This window comes from Furipterus horrens, unplaced genomic scaffold (genome assembly GCF_987537825.1).
Source record: "Furipterus horrens unplaced genomic scaffold, mFurHor1.1.pri manual_scaffold_1, whole genome shotgun sequence".
Classification (NCBI taxonomy): Eukaryota; Metazoa; Chordata; class Mammalia; order Chiroptera; family Furipteridae; genus Furipterus; species Furipterus horrens.
Window position 1 is genome coordinate 142,719,794 of NW_028327171.1, and position 11,374 is coordinate 142,731,167.

Sequence of the window (11,374 nt, forward strand, 5' to 3'; positions counted from 1 at the left end):
TAGTCACCAAGCATGACACTTACCTGATGGATGGAACTTGATATAGGTAGGTGTGTCTGAGAAGTAATAGGGATCAAGATGATGCTTAAATAAAATGTTCAGAAGACTGGTAGATTCTGTGCAGTTTATCATGCAGGTTAGGTAAATAGAAAAGTAAGCTCAGAAATTTTAGAGGTATAATTATTTCAATTTTCATTTTATCCTACAGCTAACTGTGGATAATGTCTGTATCAAACAGTTATGGATTTAATGTTTTCCTACTACTAAGATAAACCTTTTCAGGGTGCATTTTGATCATATGCTTTATGTTGAAAAGAAAATGGGCTCAATAATATTTTTTATTGTTGTTCTATTACAGTTGTCCCCCGTTTTTCCCTATAGTTCTCCCCTGCCCCACCCATTCTCAGCTCCCACAGTCAATCCCCACCCTATTGTCCTTGTCCATGAATCATTTATTCCTTGACTAGATCCTTCCTCTTCTTTCCTACCTTATCCTCTCTCCTCCCATCTGGTCGCTGTCAGTCTGTTCCTTGTTTCCATGCCTCTGGTTTTATTTTGCTTGTTTGTTTCTTTTGTTTATTATGTTCCTCTTATAAGTGATCTAGATAATACAGTATTTGTCTTTTGCTGCCTGGCTTATTTCACTTAGTATAATACCCTACAGTTCTATCCAGGCTGTTGCAAAAGGTAGGAGTTCCTTCTTTCTTTCTGCTGCATACTATCCATTTTGTAAATGTATCAGTTTTTTGATCCATTCATTTACTGATGGGCACTAAAGCTGTTTCTAGCACTTGACTATTGTAAATAACACTGCTATGAACAAAGTGGTATATAGGTTCTTTTGAATTGGTGTTTCAGGATTCTTAGGATACAGTCCCAGCAGTGGGATCACTGGATCAAAAGGCAGTTCCATTTTTAGTTTTTCTGAGGAACTAACTATAGGGAACTTTGGTCTGTGGGAGTCCATGGGCCCAGATGTCTCAGGCTATAGGCAGCCTTCCTTTTTACCCTAATCTGTTATACAAATATTTTATTTAAAACAAAATATGCTTTGAAAGGAAAAATGTGCTTTATATTAAAAAATTATTTAGTTCATTTGAGAGATACAAGATGGCAGAGGAGTAAGTAGAAGTTATACTAACCTTCTCCCAGGACCAATCTGGACTTACAACTTAATTGTGGAGAAGTCATCTGGAATAACCAACTGAACAATGGCTAGAGAGAAGCCTTATAACCACAGACAGATGGAAGACACCACTTCACTACAACATGACTGGTACGGAGTTGAAGGAGATGCGAGAGGGCTGGCTAGGCTCCCATGGGCAGCAGATGACATGCCGGAGGGAAGTTTCAGTGGCTGGGGGTTTCCCCCTGAGAAGCGTGGGGTCTAAACCCCAAGCTGTACTCCCTAGCCTACAGCACAGAGCTGGCAAGTAACTCAGATAACATCTAGCTGTGAAAAGCATCAGGGTTTCTGTCTGCCGGGGTGAGACAGATAGATATATGGAGAGCCAACACATAAAATTTTGTTTGCAGCCACTTACCCTGGGCTCCAGCAAAGAAGAGTCAAAGTGGACTAGAGGCACTTGAGGAGAATCTGGGATTGGTGGCTCTGGGGAGAGAATGGAAGGAACAGCCACCAGGATCCTCATGCTGAGTAATTCCCTATACTGCAGGAGCCATATCTCTCAGGCAGAGCACTCCTCTCTGAATGGAATCAGCCTGAGGTGAAGCAATAGCCTGACTCCCAGGAGTTACTCTCCTCCACCTTGTGGTGCTTAAGCCTGACTGTTGATTACAAACTGACTAGATTAACAATTGAAGGAGACAGTCACAGACTATGGGTCACTGGCAGTTCTGAACAGGCTGCCTAGTGTCAGACGGGGACACTATCTGACATCTACAGTGGTAAATCCAGAAAAAGACAGTGCACCTATACAACAGCATACAAAATATGGTGGGCAGAGTAACTCTCAGTTAGCCAAATAAAATAATCAACAAAATGAAAATCAACCCATTGAATGGGAGAACATATTTACCAATGATACATATATCAGATAAGGGATTAATATCAAAGTTTATAAGAAACTTATATAACTCAATGCAAAAAAAATATCCAGTCAAAAACTGGGCAAAGGACCTGAATACACAACCTCCAAAAAGGACATACAGATGATCAATAAACATGAAAAGATGCTTAATGTCACGAATCATCAAAGAAAGCAAATTAAAGCCACAATGAGGTAGCACTGCGCACTTGTCAAAATGGTTGTCATCAATAAATCAATAAACAACAGGTGTTGGCAAGGACATGAAGAAAAGGAAACCTTTGTGCACTGTTGATGGGGATGTGAAATGCTGCAGCCACTGTGGAAAGCAGTATGGAGTTATCTCAACAAATTAAAAATGCAACTGCCTTATGATCCAACTATTCTATTTCTGGGAATATATCTGAAGAAACAAAAAATACTAATTTGAAAGGATATATACACTCCTATGTTTATTGCAGCATTATTTACAATATCCAAGATCTGGAAGTAACTCAAGTGCCCATCAGGGGATGAGTGGATAAAATAAAAAAAGCTGTGGTACATTTATATAATGAGATACTATTCAGCCAGAAAAAAGATGGAAATCTTACCTTTTGTGACAGCATGAATGGGCCTGGAGAACATTAGGCTAAGTGAAGTAAGCCAGTCATAGAAAGACAAATACCATATGTATTTCACATATAAGTGAAATCTAATGAACAAAATAAATTAACAAAGAAAACAGAAACAAAGTCATAGGTACAGAGAATAGACTGACAGTTGTCAGAGAGGCTAGATGGGTTGCTAGATGAAATAGGGGAAGGGATTTAGCAAAATAAAATATAGACACAAAGTATGGTGCTTACTAGAGGGAAGGGGGTGGAGGAGGCAGGAAAGGGTAAAGGGAGAAAAATTGTGATGGAAGAAGATGACTTAGGGGAGTAAACACACAATATAATATACAGATGATGTATTATAAGATTGTAAACCTATAATCTATATAATTTCATTAAGCAATTTTACCCCAATAAATTAAATAAAATTTTTAAAAAGAAAAGTATTTTAGAAACATTTATTATTTACTATATTCTAAGCATATGTATGTACATTGCTTCAATTGTCCTTCAGAACACAACAAAGAGGTCAAAATAATTGTCCATGGATGTTTATCTTCAGAGAGAATAAGCATTCAACGTTACAAACAGTTTTAAAATGACAAAACTGAAATTTAAAATTAATTGGCTCAAATATTTAAGCCAGCATTCTCTCCATTGTTTTAAAACAAACAAACAAACAAACAAACAACTTAATGAAATTCATGGGAATTATATTAGGACACAGCCTTCCATGACTCCTGTAAGGTTTAAGGCTTAAAAACCATTATTTTTAAAAATGGTATCTTACCATCTGTTATGAACTGAATGCTAACTGCACCCACCCCCGATTCATATGTTGAAGCTCTAACCACCAATATAATGGCATTTGGATGTGAGGTCTTTGGGAAGTAATTAGGGTTTGGTGTAGTCATCAGAGGGGGGCCTCATACTGGAATTAGTGCCTTTATAAACCAAGATACCAGAGAACTTGTTTTCTGTTCCTGTGTGTCCATAAGAAGGGGAGGACTCAGAATGAAACCCACCTTGCCAGCACCTTGACTTTGTATATCCCAGCTTCCAATAGATTTCTGTTGTTTAAGCCACTAAGTCTATGGTATTTTGTTATCACAGCCACAGACTGACTAACATACCATCTTATCAGAACCTAACTGACTACAATTTCATTTTAAGAATTAATATGAAGAAAAAGAGACTGGTAGAGAGGAAAATCCATTTCTTTCTACCTCAAGAGATATGTTCTACTACTTGCTCTGTTTACCAATTACAGTGTACTCTTCTGCTAACCACCATTGTAAATGTATGGTTTATTTTCAAGTGCAAAATAATATTCAGTCAATGATAGTCTTACAGTTCTTTGCCTTATTCTAGATTTGTAACCTAATATAAAATCCATATGTCAAAAGAATTTCTGAGGTTTTTGGTTGAGTATACTCTCTTCTCAGATTTTCTATCAAGTTACTATTTGAGAAAAGCATAACCCATCAACAAATGACATTGATGAAAAACTTAGCAAAAGCCTAAGCTCTCTTCAGACTATGAGAGATAATTTGTATGTAAAAATTTTAGTCATATAATTTTAACTTTCAAAATAAATAACAAACTTCAGGATTTAGGGTACTTTGTGGTAATTAAGAGACAATTATTCATTGTTTAAAGTAGACTTAGCTTTTCATGGTCAAAGAAGTTGAAATAGATAATGAGCATTTGAAATGCAACAATAGAGCCCATAATTAACCAATATCTTTTTGCCTTTAAGTTGTTATTTACATTTCAACTCCGTAATATAATTATCTCAAGGTAACCATTAATGAAGTCAATACTATATATTTTTAGAAATGGATTTTAAAAATTAAAAGAAAAACAAATAAGCTGGAAACTAAATTCTCAAATAACAGCATGTTAAATGAAGGAGGGTGGTCACACTTTGACAACAGTTCTGTTTTCATCAGGACAAACATCAAACATGTGAGAAGTTATGCTACTGAAAGGACAGGGGAATTTTCCTGAGACAGGAGGTAAAACTCACAACTATGGTATTATTCAACTATTTTTCAAATCTTACCTCCACTTTTCTTTCTCCATGTTATTAAAGGTTTGAAAGTCAAAAACAGACAATTCACTGATATTTTCAATTTAGCTACCAGTTCATTAGAGTAGACAACTGGTAGCACTTTTGATTAAGTGTGCTTAGCTCCTAAATAAGCGTTGAATTTATATTTAAAGGTCTTGTTACTGTGTGGTGATTACAGGAAGCAGAGAGATGGCACATTTTGGGCTCCCTGAAGGGGAACTGGAAAGGCTTGACCAAGTTCCTCCCAATAACACATTCTGCACTCATCTTTTAATTCTTCTAATCAAAATTATCTTCTCTATTAATAAAAGTAGCTGTTCTCATTGTAGCTAATATGAAAAGTCAAAAATAGAAGAAGTTACATTGATTTTTATATATTAATATTTGTTAATTTTGAATTCTATTTTTATTATTAAAACTACTTCCTTTTAAAATGACATGATTCCTACATCTAAAATCCTTCAATTTCCAATGATCAACTTTTTTCCTTTCAAATAACAATTTCTAAGACAAAAAATAACATATACTTCTCTAAGTATACCTTCTCTAAATGTATTCCCTTTCCTATATTTGAATGTTGTGAATTGATTTCTTACACATACATGTACGAGGTCTGTGCAGAAAAAGTCTAGCCATTGTTAATATAATGAGAATGGCTTGTGTGACACTGATGTAACCTGACTGCCAAGGAGAGTGGACTGGAATGCGCACACATGAAAAATGTACTAGTCAGTTGGTTTTGTAGATGCCATTGAGTGAGCATGTGTTCTGTGTGGCCAACAAATTCAAAATGACTGAGAAAGTAGAGCAATGAATCTGCATCAAATCTTGCATTAAACTTGACTATTCCTCCATGGAAACTATTTGAATGATTCAGAAGGCCACAGCTATGGGCATATAAAGGGAGGTCTCTGCAATGGTAGATTGTGTGAGGGAAAAATGGCCCCCATCCTAGAGCCACACAACTCAGTCTGTCCAAGATGCTGTTAAGTCCAAATTCAACAGGGCAGAGCCCTGAGTGTTGGGAGGGTGTGACTAGTGGCTCTCCTGTGAGGTGACGGTGCTGGTCAAGCTTGGGGGAAGGTGGAAGAGTGACCCCTACACCAGAGTCACACAACTTGGTCTTCCCCAGATTCTGCTTAGACCTTGGCAGGGTGGGGCCTCCAGGAATCAAGAGGGTGGGACTGCCTGGAGCAAGGATGGTTGAGCTAGACAATCCACCATGAAGGTGGGGCTACTAGTCAGGTTCATGGGAAAGTGGGAGGAATGGTTTCCTCTCCGAAGCCACACCTCTCAGTCACTGACACCCCTGAGTCTGCCTAAGCCTCTACACCTAGGCCCAGGCAACTGACTCTTCATCCAGGCATCAACTCCACAGGCCAGTGTGACAGGAAGTTCAGAGGGTGGGGGCTATTGCATTCCCTCATGCTGATGTCATAGAGAGGGGAGTGCTCCAGCGAAGAAAGATGATACCTGCAGTGTAGGAGAGGAGTCAGTACAGGGGTCCTGGCGGCTATCCCTTCAGCTTTCTACCCAGAGTCACAAATTTCAATTCCCTTCCCATGACTCTAGTCTACTCCACTCTCCCTCATCTGGAGCCCAGGGTAAGTGGCCATGAATGAGATTTTGTGCATTGGGCCTTAAAAGAGGCACCTGTTTCCATGGAAACAAGGAACAGACTGACAGTGACCAGAGGGGAGAGTGGAAGAGAAGAAGGGAGGAAAGAAGGTGAAGGGTCTAGTCAAGGAACATGTATACATGACCCATGGGAATGGACAATACGGTGGGGATTGACTGTGGGAGTTGGGGTGGGGGATAGGGGAGCCAGTGGAGAGCAACAGGGGGAAATTGGAACTGTAATAGAACAACAATCAAAATTAATTAATTAATTTAAAAACAGGGGTGTCAATGTGTCTAGCAGACTCCTGCTTTTCCCTGGCAGGCATAATCCTCACTGATTTTCACAGTCAGATGTTATATGGGCACCTCTTCCTAGCTCTGCGGAGCCTGGCATGGAGTGAGACACCACCCTCTTCAGCAGGAACCTTTGCAACTCAGATATCCCTCCAGAATCTCAGCCACTGCCCAGAGGATCAGAGTTACCCCTTTTGCATTTTTATCCTTCCTACCAGTTTCAGCTTGGCTTCTCCTCTGAATATTTGGTTATAAGATTTCTATTCAGCTGGTCTTTAGTAGTTATTCCGGCTGATTGCTCTATATTTCAGTTGTAATTTTAGTTTGGTCCTAGGAGAGAGTGATTGTAACATCCACCCACTTTGCTGCCATCTTGTATCTCAACTAGCTCTAAAATTCTTTTCAATGAATATGCTCTTACGTATTATTGAATAAAAGAAACACACCATGCAATTAAGAGGCAATTTTAAAAATAACTATAATTGGCCACAGTCTCCACAGTAAATATGCAAGGAAGAACATATTCTATCTTCTGAACTTCCTATTTTACATTAAATTATAAAGTCACTACATTGATTATAATGAAAAACTTGGAACAGAAACAGTTTTTTTAAATATATGATGATGTATTTAAATGACATAAGTTGTATCAGTAGTTTTACAACCAGTAAGAAAAAACTTAAAAAAAATTGTCTATAAATATAATCTGTAATATTATAGCATGATCTTCTATGAGTAATCATTTTTCTTGAGATCTCTAATATTTTTGTTTTTGTTATCTTGGTTCGTTTTATGTTTTTGGCCATCCTGAATCCAATTCTTTGCATGTATTTCTTTCTCTTTTTGTAAATTTTCTTTAACATTCGATGGGGGAATTTTGAAATACTGAGTTACAGAATATGTCCTTAATTTCAGCAAAGACATAATCTGAGCAGACATGAATCTGTATGCTCCTGTAGAGACTTTTTTCAATATAAAAATAATAGTGTTAGCTCATAAAGTATTTTGCCTTGTTTATATCTTGCCTTACTGTAGCTAATTCCCAGAAGAAAACTGCTTGAGTGGCTGTTAATGAGTCATTTCCAATTACTCCGTTGACTAGAGTAACCAAGATAAGATTTTGGAAATAACTAGTACCTAGAAGGAAGGTAGGCTATAAAGCTAGGGTTTGGGGGATGTGTATAAGCAGAGAAATAAGTGTGTAAACTCTCATCTAAATTTGTCAATTTCACCATCCTGTACTTGAGAATCTCTGGAGTTATAAGATAGCCAACTGGCAAAATAAATTTAATGTTTTTGACCCAAGGTGTAGTGTCACCTAGGCAATACAACTTGTCCAATGGTATTTTAGAAACATCATGTCATGGTGATATCACAAAACGGAGGGAAAGCTCTTCTAATGATGTGCTACATTATCTCACACCATATGTTCACAAAGAATGTAAGTAGCTGCTGATCAACTTAAATTATCATAACTGCTGTTCAGACAGTTGTACATAAGAATAATAGTATACAGTAGTCCCTCTCCATATCATGGTTCACTTATTGCAGCCTCACTGTATCGTGGGATTTTAAAAAATATTATATTTAATTATTTATCACAGATTTTTCTCTATATCATGGGATTTTGTGGTACTGTATATGTATGTTAAAATTACATAGGTTTAAGAGTGTAGAATATGTTTAAGAACATAAGTAGTGTTTATAAAAGTGTGGAAATGTTAATAAGGGAGTGAGAAAGGTTAATAAGGAACTGGGGATGATTTATAAGTGTGTGGGAAGGGTTTATAAAGCCTTAAAATATATATAAATACTAAAATAAATGTAAGGTTCCTACTTCACAGATTTTCACCTATTGAGAAGGGGTCTAGAATGTAATACCCATGGTAAGTGAGGGAATACTATATCCAACAGTGTTCAGTTATAAATGCAGTAAGACAAAAAGACAATTTAAAAAATGACAGAAAACTCTGGGTTAACAAATTTGAGGCAGAAGTCTATCTTGCACTGGATTTAGTAGTTAGATGATATTAATAGGCTTGTTGAACAAATTCATGTTGAATGATTCTAGATCACAAACTACACACGAGGTGGCAAGGTGCTCATTCTAAGCCTCACTACTGTGGAAATAACATTATTAACAAGTGTATTAGAACCTGATATTACTCACTTGCTTGAGGTCCTTTAATTTTATCTTACTGAGGGAAGTTTTGAATTGGAATACATTCCTGACCCGAAATTAGGTCTGGGTGTTTATATAGTTAAAGTGGTGTTTTCAGAGGTGATCAGTAAAAATGATAAATGACAGATTATAAATAAAAGTTTTGGTGTCACCATTCTATACAACTCCAGAAGACACTATTTACATTGCATTCCTTATTATAAATATGAAATACCACTTACACTGTATTTTGTCTAAAAATAAAAGTAAGAACTTACTGATATAAATTATTGCAATATATGCAAACAGTCTACTGTGTAATCATGCTTCCTCTGGAGGCTTTTAAACATAGATTGATCACATCTATAGAATGGTTTATTTAAGGTTGGTCTCACTAAAAGTTATAATGTCTTTATGAAAGAGTAGAGTAAATGGAAATTGTTGATGAAAATAAAAACAAAGGATTTTCATAAGCTATTTCATTTAAAGATTTAACGTCATCTATCATGGGTATTTTTTGTTGTTCTATTGCTTACATAACTGGCCACTGCACTTTCAATTAAATATGATGTTTCTATGCTCTTCTCTTTGTTTTCTCTTTACTTTTTTAATTTATAAGAGACATGACCACCTTAGTTTTGTCGTCAAACTATTATCCCTAAAATATGGTGATATGAAGGGTGCAAGAACTGTCAACAGGTTTTCCACAGTCCCTGCACAAAAATACCTTGGCAGGAGAAAGTCTAGGAGAGGGAAAAAATGTAAACTACAGACATTTAACCTTTCAGATTTTTGTCACAGGTGACTCTAACACAGATCTATGAAACTACCCTATTCCCTCATACCTACAGAGAGCCAGGGAACTTGGACTCAATACCTTTTGTTAGAATTCCAATAGTACTGTCTTGGGAAGAGGCTACTTCCAAGAAAATATGCTCAATTCTGGAAATGCTAATGTGTTGGCAGCACTCCCCCAAGTCTTTCTCGCTTAAAGGAAATAATGAGGGTGGAGTGCAGCAAGTTACTAGGAGTACTTGCATTTCCTAAATCCTGCAAATTGCTTACCTATAATCTCTAGTGCTTTGCTTTCTTGTGAAACAAGTCCCATTTCTGATTATTTAAAATTGCTTTAATGGGTAAAGTGGTGCTGGGGACATGCTGTCACCTATGAATGTGCACAGGGCTCACATACATGCCCGCCCCAAATCAAACATTTGTTTTCCAACCAGAAAAGGGGAAGTAGATTCGGATTCTACTTTCTTTAGGGACATACTCATGCTGAGAGGCAAATGAATGGCCACTGTGGGGAATTTATTTCTCCTGCTGAAAAAGCAAAGGCTAATAATAATTGAGGTTGATTTGCAAAATGCACAGCTTTACAATAATCATATGATACCTAGTAATTTTGAAATTGAGGTAAAAAAAAAAAAGGAAGCACTTCAGAAGCTGGAATTATGAAAATCAAGAAGTTGCTTAAAACATTTGAGAGTGTGCTTAGTTAATTAATTGCCATATACTTAATTTGCTTCTGAACAGAGATTATGTTTTCTGTTGGAATAAGTTGCACACACAGGTGTTTGATACAAGGTTTATAAGCTATGAACAGGAACCAGAATGTTTGGGATTGGGATAGGAGGTTTTAATTTGGAAAAGGTAGTATGGGGGAGGATGGAGAGAAAAGCACGGTGCTAATAGGAGAAAAAAAGTAAGTTTCTTAGCCATGTTTGCAAACTGGATGTAGTTGTTAGAATTTACCACCTGAGTGCATACAACCTTGATTTATGCAGTCAAATTAGAATTCTATTCTCAACTACTTTGCTTATGAGTCACTGGTGTGACAGAAATGAGATAAATAATAGAATATATATATATATATATATATATATATATATATATATATTTGCTTGTTCTGTTTCTGTTTCTATTATATGGGAACACTACAGAAAGCTATGTTAATAATTTCTTTTCCCACTCACAGGTCCCAATGGAATTAGGGATCACCCATTCTCTTGATGAGAAAACTGAGACTGATTTTAGTTAACCACTGTATGTGTACAGCATGTATGACTACAGTGATACACATTGCTTCTCATACTGACAGATGTTGATACATAAAGTCATCAATGTCTGAAAAATAATGTATCAATATAGTAATCTCTCTGGGGGAAATATAAAATACTGTTTAAGTTGGAGTCTATAATGAACATAACCAATGCAAATTGACCCATGTTCATAAAGTAGATAAACAGTTTGACATTATTATATATTCATGCTTCAGGAAATCATAAAACAAAAACAAAACCTATTAACTAGAGAGAATGAGGTCCACTCCACATATTTTTGATACTACGTTGACTTTTCTTACTAATATATAAACTTTCATGGTTTAGTCTTTTGACAACAAAACATCAGAAGGAAAGAGTAAATTTAGCCATATTCAATAATCAGAATGACCCCTTTTTGAAGAGACTCTCATAACTGGTCTTTAAAAAATAGCCTGTATATCCTTTTAATTTTTATTTAGACTCTTTCCTAGTAAGGAAGCCTTTTGAAACTAAAAGTATTGAAAACAAAAAGGATA

At 36.4% G+C, this 11,374-nt stretch overlaps 1 pseudogene; it reads right to left on the minus strand.

Moving 5' to 3' along the window:
* The window catches only part of LOC150021994 (translocon-associated protein subunit alpha-like), a 48,327-nt pseudogene extending 46,675 nt beyond the window's left edge, over positions 1–1,652 (minus strand).
* Between the last annotated feature and the right edge of the window lie 9,722 nt (positions 1,653–11,374).